General features: G+C 37.6%; 1 protein-coding gene across 3 annotated transcripts in view; it reads right to left on the bottom strand.

Moving 5' to 3' along the window:
* LRRC4C (leucine rich repeat containing 4C) overlaps positions 1–20,433 on the bottom strand; it is a 188,091-nt gene that overhangs the window by 129,682 nt on the left and 37,976 nt on the right. The gene's annotated exons all lie outside the window — the stretch shown is intronic.

Genomic DNA, 20,433 nt, shown 5'->3' with positions numbered 1-20,433 from the left:
AGGCTCCAGGGAGCTGCACATTTTAGCATCTTTTAATCAATTGTCTGGCCTTCTCTGGTCTTTTGTGAAATCTTTTTTTTTATTCCATTACAATTTTATTATGTTAATAAACAAAGAGTTTGTATGCATAATAAAAAAGACAAATTCAGCCTTTGAATGGAGGCTCTGTCATGATCATTGGTCATGCTTTAATTACATTTACTTATCTTACATTCCTCATTCTTGTAAGGGTAGTATCTTTGAAATGGCTTCTATTTACATTTTTTGTTAATGAGTTCCATCCCCCTCTTCCCCCACCAGCATTCTTTTCTTCTCATTATTACTATTTTCTACTGGGAAATCAGAAAGGCAATGGTTTAGAGTTCTAAAAGTAGATTTAGAGAAAGCAACTCCATAAAGCATGCATTGTGCATGGAAGAGTGGGTACTGCCAATGTCCCCACTAATTAAGTCAATCAGAATTTAATTGTTTGAGCCTATTTTTATGATGTATAGAACTGATAATAAAGCATTGTGTCCTATTAACCGGAACACATTTAAAGAAAGCAAGAGAAGGCAGCATTTGACAAAGTGGTTAGGACACTTGCATCTCATATGAGTGCCTGGGTTTGAGACCTAGCTATGATTCTAATTCCAGCTTTCTGCTAATGTATACCTTAGGAGATAGCAGCTGACTGGTCAGGTATTTGGATCTCTGCGCCCAAGTGGGTAGCCTGATTTAGTACTTGACTCCTTGATTCTGCCAAACACAGTCCTGGCTATTGCAGGCATTTTGGGGAGGGAACCAGTGGATGGGAGACTCTCTCTCCCTTAAATTAAATAAATAAATAATTAATTAATTAATTAAAATTAAAAGTGAGATATAATCTATATTTAAATAATTGTATATAAAATGAGGGATAAGAATTTTAGGCAAAAATACATTACCTAATAAGCAAAATTTTGATGTCACTGTTGTCATTATTATTGTCTTCTGTTATTTATAAAATGATTATTATGTGCTAGGAACTGTCCCAAGCATTTCACATGATTACAAAATTTTAACCTTATAGATATATTTCAGTGTTATCCTTAAAAGAGGATGTAAAAATGGGAGGGAGCCAAACAGCAGCCTCAAAGAACAACCAACTTCTTGAAAAACTTTTAACTGAAGGATGAAAATTTGGCAACAGAGGTTAAGACACGGCTTGGGATGCCCATATCCCATATTGGAGTCCCTGGGATCCAGTTTAGGCTTTACTCCTGATATTAGCTTCCTGCTTATGCACACCCTTGGAGACTGCAGGTGCTTGTGCAGGTAATTGGCCACCTGCCACTGACAGAGGAGACCTGAATTGACTTCCCAGTTGCCAGCTTCACCCTGGCCCAGGTCTAGCTGTTGCAGGATTTAGGGAGTAGTCCAGTGGATGGGACCTCTCTATCTTTCCATCTTCTGTCTCAGTCTCTCATTTTCAACTTAATAAAATAAAGCACTTTTAAAAAGATTTATTTTGTTTATTTTAAAGGCAGAGAGAGAGAGAGAGAGAGAGAGACAGAGACAAGGAGATTTTTCCATCCACTGGTTCATTCTCTACATGGCTACAACAGCTGGACAGGGGCTAGGACAGGCTGAAATCACAAGCCAGGAACTCCATTTGGGTTTCCCACATGGGTAGCATGGGCCCAAGTACTTGGGCTATCTTCAGCTGCTTTCCCAGGCACATTAGTAGAGCAGCTGGGACTTGAACCAGTACTCTGATATGGGATGTCAGTGTTACAAGCTACAACACCAATGCAATAAGAAATATTTTTAAAAGCTTTAAAAAATAAATATACAAATAAACAGGCTTTATTGGTTATGTTATATAAAACAAAGATTGGATGCCACAAGAAAATTGAGTTTGGCTGAACTCTCATCTATAGGAACCAAGTGGCAGATAGTTCCTGTCCATAGGAAGCACTTCTTATCATCAAAGGTACTCAGCAACAAGGTTCTTGACCAGCTTTCATGGATATGGTAGTAAGGGATTGATTGTGGCAAAGGATGAAGGAGCTCTATTGATCTGAATTGAAGGAATTGCAGTAAAACTAAATATTGTGACCATTAATAGAATAGCTACACAAATAAATGAATGAATCAATAAGTGAGCAACCAAATTTTTGTGAGAGACATGAGGATACTTCAGAAAGTTTTTGGGAAAAGTATTAAAAATCAATGTATTTTGCTGTATTTTTAAATTCATGACTGTCAGGGGTTTTCAAAAAGTTCATGAAAACACATATAATGAAAAAACTATGTATGGATTTCAAAACTTTTACACCAAAATAAACTTATCTTTCAAATAAATTTTCTATGAAATTACTGAAACTCTCCCATATGCATCTCTCTCTCATGATACTCTACCTTGTGTGAAACTGGAATGTGCCATGTTAATTCCTATTAGATTGCAAATTCATAGAATCCTAAAGCACTATATATTATGTATTAACCTGAGGAAAAGCACTCAACTGTATCTCCTGTAATAATGGAACTTGACACACAGAATCGTCCTGAGAAATAAATTGAATTATGTATTTGAAGGATTTAACCTATTGCCTGGCACCAGTAAGCAATGAATAAAATTAACTAGCATTCTTATTAATTATTGTTATTTTATTTATTACTATTATTGTGATTATTAATAAACCCCCAATAAATATCCAATGTGGGGCTGGCACCGTGGTGTAGTAGGTTAATCCTCTGTCTGCAGCGCTGACATCCCATATGGGCACTGGTTCTAGTCCCGGCTGCCCCTCTTCCAGTCCAGTTCTCTGCTATGGCCTGGGAAAGCAGTAGAAGATGGCCCCATCCTTGGGCCTCTGCACCCATGTGGGAGACCTGGAAGAAGCTCCTGGTTCCTGGATTCCAAACCAACGGAAGGAAGGCCTTTCTTTCTGTCTCTCCTTCTCCCTGTCTGTAACTCTCTCAAATAAAATAAATAAAATCTTAAAAAAAAAAAATGCTCCGTAACTTTGATTTTAAAGTTGAAGATACACCAATAAATGTCCACTTTTATGTTCAATAGAATAATCAAGGCAGAAAACGTTTTACCTGCCAACCTGCCATTATCAGTTATCTTGTGAAGGGAAACAAGCTTAAATCACCCAAGTATTTGTAAACAAACCACTTAATGAAAAGTTTTCACATGCACTTCTTGTAACTAAAAAGACAACTTGGAGTAAATTAAAAAGGAAAAATTAATGTTTTTATTCTAGTCTGAAAAAATATTATTAATCTTTGAATCACCTTGAGGTATACATGGCAGACAAACATACATTTCTCTCTACAAGAAAAGATCTTATAAGCCTTTGAATCAGTTACTATTGTTACATATTTCTATGAAATTGTTAGGAATGGGCATTTAGCCTAACAGTTAAGATGTCCATGTCCCACACTGGGTTCAATTCCTGGCTCCATTTTTCTGTTCCAGCTCCCTGACAATGCAGACCTTGGGAGGCAGTTATGATGGATCAAGTAATTGGGTTCCTGCCACTCATGTGAGAAACATGAACTGTGCTCTTAGTTCCCAGTTTTGACCTCAGCCCATCCTCAACTATTGTAGGCATTTGGGGGACAGAACCAGTGGGTGGGATCCCTCTTTCTCTTTCTTGCTCTCAAATTAAAAAAATAAATAAATAAATTTAACAATCAAGGTTGATTTAAAAACAGTAATATGAATTTGCCTGAATGTGCCTACTAGGACAGTAGAACATCTTGTCTATTTCTTCTATCATAATGAAGTGACAACTAGACAGACTTTTAAGTAATATGTATTCAACTTGGTTTGAATGTGTCAAATTTCTACAATGCGATCCATACTAGCAGCTTTCAAGCAATTGGGACAGTGGAGTGCTTCTTTTCAAGGAACATTGTGGACCCAGCATAAGCTATGACACTTTAAATATCTGTGGCTAAGAAAACACTTCAATGACAATCAAATTCATGGAGTATCTTCCTAGAAAGTGAAAAATAGAAAACTGTTCTTCAAGTCCAATGCTATTGGTGAGAACACTGAATCCCTCAAAAGGAAAGTGATGTGTCTATAGCTCCCAACAAGTCGGTGTTGCTGGGGCTCAGAAAGCGGTACCGCAAAAATATGGCATGTCGGTACACACGGAGTACTTTATTTATTTATTTTTAAGATTTATTTATTTATTTGAAAGTCAGAGTTACACAGAGAAGTAGAGGCAGAGAGAGAGAGAGAGAGAGAGCGCGCACGCGAATCTTCCTTTTGCTGGTTCACTCCCCAATTGGCCACAACAGCCGGAGCTGTGCTGATCCAAAGCCAGGAGCCAGGAGCTTCCTCCAGGTCTTCCCACATGGATGCAGAGGCCCAAGGATGGGGCCATCTTCTACTGCTTTTCCAGGCCATAGCAGAGAGCTGGATCAGAAGCAGAGCAGCTGGGACTTGAACCGGTGCCCATATGGGATGCTGGCACTGCAGGCGGCAACTTTACCTGCTACACTACAGCACCAGCCCCACATGGAATGCTTTCAAAAAACAGTCTCAGAATAAACTTTTCTGATCTTGGTACTCCTCCTCTCACCCTTCTTTCTGCCCCCAAATGCAGGGATGAATATTCTCTGAACTTCATTTTTCTGATTAAAAGTAGTTCCTAAAATAGAATATAATTGTCATGAGCCCCCTCCCCAAAATCTCATCAACCACAGAAGATTCTTATCAGAACCTCAGAAAGTCTCAATCATGGCATATCACCTGTTCTTTTGAGGGTTGCCACCTGAGAGATGTTACTTGCATAATTAGACAAGTTTTATTTACTGTGTGTTTCTGCCCTTCACCCTCCCAGAATCTGTTCTCACCTTCCCCTAGAAAACCTAAGCATCTACAGGATGCTATACAAATTTCAACCCTCTGGCTTTTCTTTGGGTCTCATATTTTCTGTGGCTCCTTTGTACATTCATATAATAAATTTGTATGTATTTCTCTTGTTATTTTATTTTCAGTTTATTTTGAAGACTCAAATATTGAAGCTTCAGAGTGTGATAGGAAGATAGCTTTGTACTTACAGTGGCAGAAGTTAGAATCAGAATTCAGGATTCATGGAGCTGGTGTTGGGCACAGTGGGTAAAGCCATGACATGTGATGCAGATGTTGCATATGGGTGCTGGTTAGTGTCCTGCCTGCTCCAATTCCAATCCAGCTCCCTGATAATGGCTTGGGAAAAGTAATGAAAGATGGTCTAAGTATATGGGCCCCTGCCATCTATTTGGGAGACCTGGATGGAGCTCCTGGTTCCTGGTTCCAGCAATGTCCAGCAAAAGCCATTATGGCAATCCATGGCATGAACCAGCAGATGGAAGGAAGATCACTCTGTCTCTTTCTGTCCCTCTCTCTGTACAACTGACCTTCAAATAAATAAATACATAAATCTTAAAAACAAAAAGAATTCAGAATTGACTCACTCATTCAACTGATGCTTACTAAGAGCCCTCCACCTGCTAATCTGGTGCTAAGATTTCAATGTATATCATGCTAACAATTTTTTAATCATGCAGTTTCTACTTGGCACATATCATCTATTAAACACAGGTTGTATTTTTGGTACAATGTGATGAGGCATGTAAGTGTTGCTATCTGTCACAAAGACCTTAACAGCTATTTGGGAACAAATCAAGTACACAAATAACTATAGCTATTGATGGAATGTAGTTAATACAACAGAACTGCAAGAAAACTTCTCAAGAGTTGATTCCATCATTTCCTACCCACACATAGAAAACATGTCTACTAACCAATCATCACATCTGTAGCCATCATATACTCTGGGAAAAGAACTAGAAAGATTCGAAAATGTCAACAGTTAACTACAAAAGTATAACGTCTTTGAGTACTATAGATTGAAAGAGAAATTTGTTTTGAAAAGTCAAAAGAGTATTTAAGTGTTAAGCACAACACAGTAATATATATGCTAGTGAGATTCTTTTAAAGATAGCTTATTGTAGACTAAGTATCTGAATGGGCTTCCAGAAAGCAGAATTTGACCTTCACGTATTTATTACTACTATTTATACTTTTTAGAGATATTGTCATTTTCCATAGTACCTGGATTTCTTTACATGTACTCTTTGGAATTACAATAGACTTTTTTTGATAGTAACTAGGGAACAAATAGGACAGAATTGGATTGTATCAACAGGCCCCTAAAGAGTCATTTAGCAATTGATCAGTTCACTTTTCACTTACTCAGTTCCTGACCAAAGTTGTGACAATCCCGATTTTTGATGCATTAACCCAGAATCACTTGGAAATTAATCAGATCTTCGCTAATCACGCTATGTCCTGGAAGTATACTCAAACTCATCTTTTCCACAATTTTCTTACTTCTCATCAAAGTCGAAGTTGCTTCTTCCTCCTCTGAACACAGTAACTGTGTATATTTACATGAAAACTCTTTTCAGCTTTTTAAACAATTATTTACATATATTACCATATTGTTTGAGAATACATACGTTTCTCATCTATACTGGACATCTAAGACAAGAAGAAGCTTACAGTTAAATACAGTATTTTTTCAAAGAGGCAAAACAGTCACTGTTATAATTTAATTGTGAAGCTCTATATATGTGAAGGATGTTCTAGTCAATGAATAGGCATTGGCAGTTTGCAACCTACCATGTTTTTTAGACGTATTAAATGATCCTTAATTCTTAACAAAAAGAGTGAAGAGCAGAACACCTAGTTGTTTTAGGCTATCCACGTTCTAATCCCAAATATGTCAGTAACTAGCTTTGCCATCTTTGACGAGGATTCCAATCTGTTCAGTGTTCTGGTTCTTCATATTTAATCCAACAGATTAAGCTGACATACTGAACAAGATTCATTCTTTCAGGCCTTTAATTATCCCAAGTCAGCCACCACATACAGACTTCTATACTTATTTTGTTTGGATTATCTAATAGCAATATGGGCAGAGGAGGGTAGAATACCCTCATGCAGTTTGTCCAAAATTTTTAATTTTATATTACATATTCTATTAAGGAATCCAATTTATAGTACAACACAACCCTTTCACCTGTCTCATCTACTCAAAACTGAAAGTTTCACCAAATTTCACAACCTGTGATGCATCTTAATACTATTCTATTCTATTCTATTCTATTCTATTCTATTCTATTCTATTCTATCATCCTATCCTATTTCAATCTACTTTATTTTTGGAAAATTGCAGTATTTCTGAATAATCAAATTGATTTCTTTACCATCTCTTGGTAAATGGTACAACAGTATTGTTATTTTTAAAGCTTTTTATTAATTTATTCTAATTCATTTAAGAGGCTCAGAAAGAGAGACAGACTTACAGATAGCTCCTATCCACTTGTTCACTTCCAAAATGTCTGCAATGGTCAGGACATGACTAGGATAGGCCATAGTTTGGAACTAGGAACTTAATTGAGATGTCCCATGTGGGTGTTAGGGACTCAACCATTCAGGTCCTTACCTACTGCACCTGAGGGTACAAATCAGCAGGAAGACGGCATTGGTAACTGACCTAGGAGTCCAGCACAGGCACTCAAATATGGAATGCAGGCATCCCAAGTGGCATCTTAACCACTAAGCCAAACACCCTCTCCCAATCATTTTACTAATCTATTCTAATGTTTACTTTCCTCACTTGTCAAATGTGGAAAACAATATCTCTTTTGTTAAGATTGATTTATTAATTTGAAAGGCAGAGTTACAGAGAGGCAGAGGCAGAGAGAGAGAGAAGGGTCTTCCATTCATTGGCTCACACCCCAAATGGCTGCAATGGCCAGAGCTGGGCCAATCTGAAGCCAGTAGCAAGGAGCTTCTTCTAGGTCTCCCACATGGCTGCAGGGGCCTAAGGACTTGGTCCATCCTCAGTAGCTTTCCCAGACACATTAGCAGAAAGCTGGATGGGAAGTAGAGCAGCTAAGACTTGAACCAGCATCCATATGAGATGCTGGCACTGCAGGTGGAGGCTTTATCCGCTATGCCACAGCGCTGGCCTGGAAAACAATACCTCTTTAATGGTATAGCTTTCAGTATTACATAAATTATTAGTACTAGCATTGTGCTTAGAGTTTACTTTTCATTATAGCTTGTTATTTTTATGAATATTATTAAATATTTTATTAGACTAGTATTATATATTCCTCTTTAGAAATTTGAAATGGTTAATTTATGTTAATTTTCTTATTTATGTGACACAGACTGTTAAATTCCTAACTTTTTTTTTTGATCAACTTCCAGGGAAAAAAGAAATAGAATCAGCCAACCTTTTTCTCAGAATTCAAACATTCAATACTTTTTGTTTTTGGTTAACTCTGCAGTCTTTTGATTTCACACTTAATCTCTTTAGTGATTAGAGGATGTGGAAAATGATATTATTGTTATCTAATTTCAATGATTTTGTGAGATGATATATTGGACAGATTCATTCTTCTAACTTAAACATTCTGTTAGTTAAGTCACCTCATGCTCTATTAGTATGACAGATATGAAAAGAAACATGTGGTTTCACTTATCCCTAATATTTGTACCAGAAAGAAATATCTGAACTTTAAAAAAAAAAAAAAAAACTGAATGTATCTTCTTCTTGTTTTAAATAAAGGTATTCTAGTTTGAGCCTTCAAATCTCTGTTTATATCAGAGATAATAAGTTAAGGTATCATATTTTTATTTTAACTTAGTTAGATTTCAGAAGCCAATAGTTCCTTAATAAAATTCACCATTATTGAAAGCTTATACTGAAAAATAAAGACACAGGGTGTATGTGATGCAACGTATATTCAAATTCCTCCTAGTATTTATGCTCATAGGAAGCTGAAAATAATTTACTATTTCTGCTACAACTTATGAGGAAACTGAATATGTTCAAACATAACAGCAAAGCAAAATACCCACTGCTCAGTGGGAGATCAAGTGATGCTGATTCCCCACGTAGAGTTTATCACCCAAGAGAATGGATTTTTCTGCACTCTTAGCTCATCTTGCTTTCTCTCAACCTTATTCCTCCTGAGTCTGTAACTCCTTCCTTTTCTCAATTTTATGTTACTCATTTAAATATGGGCCTTTTAAAATCATCACATCTGCTATCAGCATCAACTTTTCAAAAGACATCTTCAGAGCACCCACTGAGTGTACCACACTTGTTTCATTTTGTTAATTGAATGGTTCTTAAACAACCTCATTATCTACTCACAGCCCTTAGCATTTTCCTATTGTAAAGTGATCTTTTGCAATGTCTTCTCTGCCAACCAGGAAGGCTAGAATCTTGTTTATGATGTCTCCCAAAACACAGGACTAAGTGGTCCTTAAACAAACCCTCATGTATTCAGACTACAATCCACAAAGTGAAATGAATATCGAGTTCCTATTGCATGCCAGGCTATGACTGGTATGATATTCAATTTTCAAAACAATAATACAGATATCATTATACACACTTGATAAAGAAGAAAATGGACACAAAAAGAGATCCCATCTCTTATTAAAAGTCACAAAATTCAAGTTCATTAGGGATTCTCAGGTTCCATACTCTGGGCCCCTGCACAGTACCATTTTGTTTATTTTTCCTACAGTAAGGAATTGGGAGTCTTGACATTCTCCAATGCTGTTTAATTACAGGAGTCATGTTCCCTTCCATATGGTTCTAGCTGTTAACAGCTCCTTCCCAGAGTTCCAGTTCTAGAAAACACTGCAAGACATAGCAATCAATCTTTATATATACAGACTGTGCTGTGAAACTAAAACCCGGGAGCATGGAAAGATTCTGCCTCACAGAAGAAAATGATTTCAGGCCTTTCCTCTTAGGAGGTCTTACATATGTAACAGAATTCACAAAAAGTAAAACTCCCACATAGAGTAAGGTTAACCTTATTTGTGCATAAAGAAGAATTTAAGTCTCCTTCCTGGTGACTGCATACAGTAACAACTTAGTGACATGATTTATTTTCTAAGCTTTCTCACCTTTGCATTGCTACCCAGAATGCCCTTCTGCCTTACCATCCTACTCTGTCTAAATCAGGCTTACTCTGTGTTGAGCACCAAGGTCACATCCTTCAAGAAGTTGTTTTCAACACTTCCCTGCCCCCAGTTCTCCCTCTGTGAGTTCCCGCAGCACTTCAGCTACGTCTCCAAGAATAACACACATCATTGCATTATATATTTTTCACTATATCAACCAGGTTTTCCAACTTGAGCACTGTTGACTTCTTGGCTACCTAGTATTTTTTTGTAGGGCTGCTTTTGAGTATTATAGAGTTTAGTAGCATCCATAATTCCTATTCACTAGATAACTAGCAACTCCCTTTCCATTGTAACAATCAAATCCCTCTTTACATATTGCCCCTGAGGGAGTGGCAATAGTGTCCCCAGGTGAGAACCATTGCTTGGGATCACAGAGACCAAAGGCCAGTGACTGCTTTCAGGCAGGAGAAGTGGGCCTGTTAGGTAGGAAGTCAGTTATGAGCTTATGTGTGTGTGACAGGCCTAAAGAGAAGACATCTATATGCATCTGCATCTCAAAGTCATCCTAACAATATTTCAGGGGAAGCCCAGATTTCGCATCCTGCCTGCCCTGCCCCCTTTTACCTGATAACCTGCCAGGTGGAGGCCCTCACCCCTCCTGCTTCCTGCCTGATAAATCTTCCACAATCTCCCAGGTGCAGCCCAGTATCTGCATCTCAAACACCCTGCTCCCTTCCTCAGGTCTGATAACATTTGCATCCATAAAGTCCTTTGTTTCAGACCTTCAAGAGAAGTTTTTCTATTTACATCCAAAAAGCCCTTTGTTCCAAGAGGAGCAGAGGTGGGGAAGCAAGACCCATCTCCTTAAAACCCCCAGCCTCAACTGGACTGCGCGCTCAGCTCTCTGCATCTTTGCTGAGCCGCCCGCCTGGCCGGGTGTACTCTCCACTCACCCATGCAGCCCCGCTCTCCCCCAGTCTGAGGGACTGGGCACTCTCTCTCAGGTCCTGTCTGGAGAGGTGCCCATCCGTCCTTACAGATGTTCCTTCCTAATAAACCTTGCTATTTTACCTCCCACTACTCTCTGTCTCACGCCTGAATTCTTTCTTGCGCGAAGACAAGAACCCTGCAATTTCTCCGGTAACAGGCCCACAGCAGTCAGTGGTCCTAATTAAATATCTTATTTCCCAATAACAACATATAGTATTATAAGTATTATATGAACTCATACTTTAATCAAAAGTGACTGTAAAATTACACCATAGATTCAGAGAGTGTGATCAAAATACTTTAGATGGTAGAATAAATAAAGTACTATTCTTTCAATATTTAAAAAATACTACATATAATTATATATATGGAATTATATGTGTACACATGTTATGTATATAAATATTATATATTTGTATTCAAACACACACAATTTCTGGGAAATTACATTAAAAAAACTTGACAAAAATAATCTGATATCCCTAAAATACATGATACCTGAACAGTCTGTTCACGGAAAAATATGTCATGAATCAGTTGTATATTTTTTCACATAGTTCCATTCATAAAAAAGTGATGCTTTATTTTGAAATTTAAAAATGAAAGTGTTGATTTAATAAAGAAGCAGAAACCGTATGATACTGCCTTTCTTCTTGGTACGGTATTCATATCTTCCCAATTTAGCGCAGAATGGTTTAAAGTTGTCCGACTTTGCTGATTTCTGTAGACTAACTAACCATTTGTTTGGACAGAAAACAAGAACCATGGGAATATTAATACCAACTTGTGATGAATGATTTTTCCCTCACCCTAAATGTGAACTAATCCTGAATATCTTCATTTATTTCCTGAGCTGAGGTTTAATTAAAGTCCTAAGAGTGAGATACATCCATCTTTTTATGTTTGGGTAATTACAAACCCATGAAACTTTTTATTCTCATTGGGACACTACAAGCATTGGTAGTGTGACTGGCCAGTCCAACTAATTTTACATCAAAGAATGCCAAAACAAGACCAGCCCATCTTAAGCAGTCACCAATATACATAATTTTTTACAAAGTATTAAAGAGCATAATTTCAGTGTACACTTTTTTATTAGTTGCCTCTTTTCAGATTTATATATATTAATTATACTTTCATCATAAAGCCACGAGATAGGGATTATTCTTGTTCCTATGAAGATGAAGTAATTAAACCTCAGGACAACTGAAAAACTGGGTGATGCCATTTAACGCTTCACCCCATGTTTCTTCTCTGACACAACATGAAGGTGCCTCAGAGTACACAGCGGTCCCTACTCACCCAGGCCTCCTCCAAATAGCCACATTTAGATTCAAACCAACAAATATATTACCAAGCCTTCACACTCCCTGACCCTTCCCTCAGCTCAAGCCTCCAAATCTCCCTTAAATGAAAGCAAAAATAACTGAAATGCAAAGACATATAAATGTGTAGGACAGTTCAATTCAGAGGTCAAGGGGCCTGCATACTGGAGATAAGAAACAAACCAAGAAATAGCATTTCACCTCCTCACTTTCCACCAAAAACTATTCTTTTCTCTGATTCTAGTTTACAGTAACTCCTTGGCTCCCATAAGTTACTACAATTTTAAAGAGTTACATCATGCCTTACAGGCATTCCAGTCCTTGGGATACATTAACAAGTCATTTCCTGCTATTCTCATTGCAGCATTTTGTGGTGTGACACAGGAGTGAATACATGATCACCTGGGATGTTACTCTTTAGATATACCCTAAAGGGTCCTCTTAAGAGTTCAGTGCTAGGAGGTGAGACAGAATAGATACATTTCACTGAATCAGAAGACTCCAATAAGATCTTACAGGTGGAAGCATTGTGTAAACCACACAAAGTTATTTACATTTAGTGACAGTATTGATATTACTGACCAGGAACAGGATAATCAGCTCAAGCAAGGTACAAACAGACATACCCTCACATATCTAACATATACACAGATAGCTACCTAATTCACACACATAATACACATATATATGCATAGACATACACAGAGACATCCACCTAATTCACATACATACACATAATATATATATATATATATGCCCAACTCACACACACATACAACACACATATATACACCCACCTAACACACATACCACTAATACACACACACAGACACCTGCCTAACTCACACACATATATACACCCGTCTAACACAAGCACCATGAATACATATATATATACATATACACACTACCTAACCCACATATACACAAAACCCATGCACATATATGTTCATAACCACCTAACTCACACACATGTAACACACACCTATAAACCCACCTAACACACATACCACTAACACACATTTACATGCACATTGACACCCACCTAACATACATATGCATTACTTATACACATATATATAGAAATGAAGTATCTTAAAAAGTTTATGAAAAATGCATATTATGATATGCATATTAAAACATTTTGAATGAAAATAAACTTATTTTTTAATTTGTTTCCCACTGACTTTTTAATCACCTTCAGACATACATCCACTTGACACACACACACTAACACACACACATACAGTGCCTCCAAGGAACAGAGAGCCCCCAGGACAAATGAATCTTATCACACACTTTATAGTTTTGAGTCAGCACAGATTCCATTTTATTTTATCAAGGTGTGAAAAGGTCAAGTATTGATTTAGGCTTCCAAGAGAAGGCAAAAAATTAAAAAAATAAATTCTCAAAATACTTACTACATTTTGCTTTCATTCAAGGTTTCAGCGAGGAGGAAAGATGGTTTGAAACCCACAGTATGGTAAAGATAAAAAGGCCTAGCTTGTCCTAAGATTGATTTTACTTGTTTCTCTGACCTTTAACACACAGAATGGAAAATTCCTGTACAGTTGTAATAGGAATCATGAAAAGTGAAAGTAAAACAGTCAAAAGCTTTATATACTCCATATTACTAAAATATATGGTATGTTTTATGCTTATTCACATGAATCATACACTTTATAAAAGCCCTTTCATATAGACATACCACTGCACAAAACATCAATACTTTCTTCTTGAGATGTAAGGGACTCTTTATTCGGACTTAAGACTCTCCCTGCTACTAAATGAAGCAATTGTAGAGACATTTTAATGATGTCCAGGTATAATTTAAGAGGCACTGTGACACTGGGGAGAAAAGAATTTTGGATCAGCAAAATTTTCACCTGTTTCTTCTATCATTATCCCATTAGGCACTATACAAATAACAATTTCTAGATATCTTTATTACTGCTACAGAAGCATTCTATCCTTAATTGCCAAGTTACCATTTATCTGCACTGTCAAACTATATTTTGCTTTTATGTTCAAATATCTAAGGCAACCTCTGGAGCAGGAATTTTTAAAAGTTTATTTTGCTTTTCTGAGAAATGGTCTCTAGCCTCGGTGGGAGCAGGAGCTTCAACCCATTCCCAAATGCATACAACAGCATATACAATAGCTGAGGCTGGACCAGGGCTGAAGCTAGCAGCTAGGAATGCAATCCAGATCTCCCATTCAGGGAGCAGGAACCCCATTAATTGAGTCATCACCACAACCTGCCAGGGTCCACACTGGCAGGAAACCAGTCAGTAGCTGGAGCTGGCAACTGAACCCAAGCACTCTGACAAGGGATGCAGGCATCTTAACCACTAAACTAAATACCGACTCTTATGGACCAGGAAATTTAATAAGGATTTTAAAAGAGATTAAGTCACTGGAATATTACAATTGCATTATTAGAAAGCAGAGTGTACACCAGGGCACCATCACAAACTATTTCCTGTTGTTTACGTAGTGTTTTTGGCTAAATATCAAGCAACAAAACAGGTTGATATTCAAAGCAGATATAGAAGCTGATAGATCTTGTTTGAATCCCAGATGCAATACTTTTAGCTTTAAGATCCCCAACTTGTTTACCCAGTCAGTAAACTTCAATTATCCACAAAATGAGAATAACAGTAACTACCTCAAAAATACTTATGGTGATTAAATGAAATAATCAATGTAAATGACTTCCTGTGTTGCATATTATCACTTCTCTCAAGGATTAGAGTGATCATGACCTGTTCTAAGTAAGAGATGCAATGGAAATACACTGATTGATAGATTATTAAACTTAATCTGGGCTCGGCGCCATGACTCACTTGGTTAATCCGCCACATGTGACGCTGGCATCCCATATGGGCACCAGGTTCTAGTCCCGGTTGCTCCTCTTCCAGTCCAGCTCTCTGCTGTGGCCCAGGAGGGCAGTGGAGGATGATCCAAGTGCTTGGGCCCCTGCACCCACATGGGAGACCAGGATAAGCACCTGGCTTCTGGCTTCGGATCAGCACAGCACCGGCCGTGGCAGCCATTTGGGGAGTGAACCAACAGAAGGAAGACCTTTCTCTCTGTCTCTCTCTCTCTCTCTGTAACTCTATCTGTCAAATAAATAAATAAATAAATCTTTAAAAAAATAAATAAACTTAATCTCCAAGATTCACTATAGTTCAATAGCTGCTCATTGCCTTGAGTCTAAATCTTGCCTCTGACATAAACCAGTTGCATGTCTTTGCATGAGTTGATTAACTTTCTCTGTCCCACTTTTTCCAATGGTAAAATGCAGAAATGAGAAATCACATGGTTTTGTTTTATAAGAATTAATACTTACAAAGTGAGTTTATCTTAATATATCATTACTGTGAGTTATCCATTACATTATAAAGAGTTTCCTCTCACAGTACAACTTTTTAGAAAAAAAAAAAATTATGCCCTTTCCCTCTTACATTAATCCCAAAAGCAGATTATCAAACTGTGGGTGGAATTCAATTTCTCTGCATCTTATCTTTAAAGTTGATAGTGAAAACCACTGTCTGGACAGCAAACCTAATTCCAGGTCCCAATCTTTTCTGACCCTCTCAGTACCCTTGCATGTGACACTCTAGTCCCAGTTGTGTTCCCAGACATGAATGAAAATGTCAACAAAGCCCAAACTGTCAGCAAATTTCAAGAGAAAATCTTTAATTTCCAGCTTATTATCTTAACTCTTACTGAAAGGTTCATAGGGAGGATAAAATGCAATGATGTCAGAAATTCACACTGTAGTTAAAAATGGTGTTTGAAACAGAGTTGGCTGGAAGCTAGGGAAGTGTGCACAAAGACACTGAGAGTCAGAGAAGTATGAAGATGCAATGAACTGGGAAGAGGTGAACTATTTCCACATTTCTCTACAGATGACCCATATTTCATGGTGCTGTCTAATGAAATCATAGGTGAATGTTTGAAAATTTTATTCCTAATGTGATATATCATTTTTAGATTTAGCTATACAACTTTCCCCTTTTCATTGTATAATATACACGATAAAATTTCTTGACTTTTTTGAATCTTATGACATGTTTCATGTGTATGTATACATTTGATTGCATCTTTTCAATAATTATTCAACAATATTTATTCAGTGCCTATGATATGCCGTCTTCTAGATACTTAAGATGTAACAGTGAACACAACAAACTTGCCTCTTAGAGTTTATACTCAATAGAGACAGAGACAGAGAGAATTGGAAAAAAAAATAAATTCTTCTGTAGTTGAGATGATAATGAACATTGAACAAAAATAAAGATGGATGAAGCATGAGAGTGTGAGGATAGGGTTATACTTCTACCTCAGTGATAAAGCAAGAACTCCCTGACAGTGACATGTGAGCCAACCCCGAGGCTTCTGGGTGTGCTGTAAGACACCTGCTCTTGAGCATTTCAGGCAACCAGCACAAAATCCTCTGAGCATGGAACTTCCCTACACATGGCTCAAACCTATGACCGTGGCCTTTGCAGAATCCAAAGTGTACAGTACTTAACCGTGCCTGGAAAAGAGAAGATACTCTTAAGAAGCTAGATGAATGAATGAATGAATGAACAGTTGAATGAATAAATGAATAACTTTATAAATCAACCCATCAATTACAAAATCACAGCTCCCAAAACCTTACGATCAAGAAGGAACATATGATATCTCTTTATCATCTTTTCTTACTGAATACTAAATAGTAGAGTATTCTTGATTGTATACGTAGAATCTTTCTTATATTCCTAGTCAGAGTTTTAATATTCATAAAGTCTGAAAGTTGTGCTCCTAGGTATCCTTGCAGAAGGCAAGAAGTTATTTTCTTTAGAGTATTGTTTTAGCTTCAGTTACAGTTACTCATTCTCTTTTACAATAAGGAATCCATTTATGTCATCAGGAGACAGATGTATCAAGCCATCACATGTTTCTGCCAATCGCCTCTTGCCAAAGCCATGATATTTCATTTCATTAGTACAGGAACTCTCCATTAATTTGGATACCATTTAAAAGTGTTAGTTCCAAAGGACTATTTTTTGGCTCCTGTATTTTGAAGGGCTATTTACTACATTATGGCAGTAAGCTGACCCCTTGCCAAGAAAGAAGCAGTAGCCACCGAATTTTAATCAGTTTCTGACAATATGATTGTAATGTTTGGCCCAGTGGTTTGGTTATTTTTGTTTATTGTGTACTACCTAGACCTGACAGAAGCAAATCAGAAACATTCTATTGGCTGGGTAGCAAAGACTAAAGAAAGGCCTGTGCCATGACTCAACAGGCTAATCCTCCACCTTGCGGCACCTGCACACCGGGTTCTAGTCCTGGTCCGGGAGCCGGATTCTATCCCGGTTGCCCTTCTTCCAGGCCAGCTCTCTGCTATGGCCCGGGAAGGCAGTGGAGGATGGCCCAAGTCCTTGGGCCCTGCACCTGCATGGGAGACCAGGAGAAGCACCTGGCTCCTGGTTTTGGATCAGCGCGATGAGCCGGCCGCAGCGGCCATTGGAGGGTGAACCAACGGCAAAAAGGAAGACCTTTCTCTCTGTCTCTCTCTCTCACTATCCACTCTGCCTGTCAAAAAAAGAAAAAAAGAAAAAAAAAAAGACTAAAGAAAACAAATCATGCAACTTCTGCCTTCCCTTCCTCATCTCCTTCTCCTTATCTCCTTCTTTCCTCCCTCCCTCCCTTCCATCTTCCCTCCCTCACTCTCTCCCTTCCTTCTGTCCCATCCCTTCCTTCCTACATTCTCTTCCTTTCCCCTCCCTTTCTTCCTTCACTTCTTTCCTCCCTCTCTCTCTATTCCTCCTTCCCTCTTTTATTTCCTTACTTTTTTTCCATAAAAATAAGAGCATAAACATCTTTACTATATGCCAAGAATAAAAGCGTAAGAACACAATATTTACTATATGTAAAGTGTAATACACAATATTGATGTCTAAGAGTATGTGGCATTCACTCCATTCTTACTAGTTCCTAAGCAAAAATGCTTATTCAAGTGTCTGTCCTTTATGTAATCACATGTTTTGGAAGAAGAAGGCTTCTGATGCAGTCCCACAAAACTGGGGTATGATTACCTGGAACTATCATGATTGTCTCATTTCCTTTCCTGTTGATTGCTTTGGGTATACAAATTTAGCCAATCAAACATACAGGAAGGTTTAGCAGGAGATTTCTGAACAAGTATTCTTTTCTCTAAAACAGGCAAGAAAGAGATAGACCCTTTATGCTTGGCATAAGTCTGGATATGACATCTGGAATTGCTGTGCCCTCTGTGACAATATAGACACTTTGTCTGAAGACCAAGGTAATAAATGGAGAACAGCAGAGCAAAATGATGGAAGGATGCTTGTCCTTGATGCTGCTGTTGAATTCTGAGATAAACAGGAAGCACTCCCCCTTCCCCCGAACTTCTTGTTCTATGTGAAAATAAATGATCTTGCTTTATAAAAGCCAGAGGATATATATCACTAAAAGTTATGTTAGGCACAGTGTGGCACATCATATACAAAATACATGGTTCTGTAATATACCTAACCTCTCAAAAATGATGAAATTAAAAGTGACCTGTTTTGTGTAGCTGATTATTATAGCAATGTGGCTATCTACTAAAATAACAAAATTGATAACTATGGTTCATTTGCATCATGCTTTATGTTATTTTGATGACTCTTTCATTCCCACATATAATTATAGTAGGAGAAACCTTTTATAGAGTTGCAACTAACTCTGTACTTCAACTTTGGATTTAGACCCCATCTAATTGCTCAATATTTGTGAGAACTTGTCTGAGTCACAGCTGGAAGCTTTGGATACAAAACTATCCACCTCAAAACCATTTTCGCCTACATTTGTCAATTCATCCAACTGATGCTAGTTTCTCAATTGTCTTAATATGAATTTGGAGAGGTAGTTATTTGAAATATCTAATTGCAATACCATGCATATGTATACTGTGCTTATATATATATATATATATATAATTTATTGCTTATGTGCTAATTTTTCTTCAACTAGAATTTAAGATTTCTAGAAGTTAATTCTTATATTTTTTTCTACATCATAGCATGCTCTATCAAAAAGCTAGCTATAGAGAAAATATATAATTATATTTTATGACCAGTTAGCTTGGTGAGCAGATATGGAAACAGTAAAAATCTAAGTACCTTTTTCAACTTATCATGATTTTTTTTAGGATGTATTTATTTATTTGGAAGGCAGAGTTACAGAGTGAGAGAAACAGGGAGAAGCAGAGAGACAACTTCCATCCACTGGTTCACTCCCCAAATGACCACAATGGCCAGGGTGGGACCGAGCCAAAACCAGGATACAAAATATTCATCCAGGTCTCCCAAGTGGGTGCAGGAGCCCAAGCACTTGGCCCATTCTCCACTGCGCTCCCAGTCCATCAGCAGACAGTTGTGTTGGAAGTGGAGCAACAGGGACTCAAAACGGGGTGCATATGGGATGCCAGCATTGCAGGCAGCAGCTTAACATGCTATGCCACAACGCTGGGCCCTTACCATGAATTTTTAAGCTTGTCTTTTACTAAGCCCACAACTACTTTTAACTCTATCTTAAATCTGTTCTGAACATTATAAGTGAAAAGTTCTGGATTCTTCAAACTATTATTTTTTAAAAGCCTGTGGTCTATTTTCTAAGTTGAAGAAGTTGAAATCAGAAAGTAATAGTTCATTTGCTGCAGTTGAGCTTCTCTATATACCCAATACATTACCATAATAATAGCAAAATTATTAATAAAAGCCCCATGAAGATGCCAATAAAGATAGTAGTTAACCTGCATCAGCTATTTACCAAGTGCCAGACACTCTTAGACCCATTAACTTCTGTAATCTTCATACTCTTCTAGTTGTAACTCACTGTTATCCCCATTTTGCAAACAAAGTAACCAAGCAGAAAGTAACCTGACTTGTTCAAGGTATCATAGTTCAGGAATGAGTATTGGCACCAGAATTCATAGAAGCAACTGCATCTCAGCCTGCACTCAAAAAATACCCATCCCTCCAAATATCCTTTTCTCTATGAAGGAGAAAGGACTATAGAAATAAAAGGGCAGCAATCCAAGAAGCTTTCCTGATAGGGGACACGGACCAGATCAGAAGTAATCAA

Source organism: Lepus europaeus, chromosome 7 (genome assembly GCF_033115175.1).
Source record: "Lepus europaeus isolate LE1 chromosome 7, mLepTim1.pri, whole genome shotgun sequence".
NCBI classification, from domain to species: domain Eukaryota; kingdom Metazoa; phylum Chordata; class Mammalia; order Lagomorpha; family Leporidae; genus Lepus; species Lepus europaeus.
This window is presented reverse-complemented; position numbering and strand designations above follow the sequence as displayed.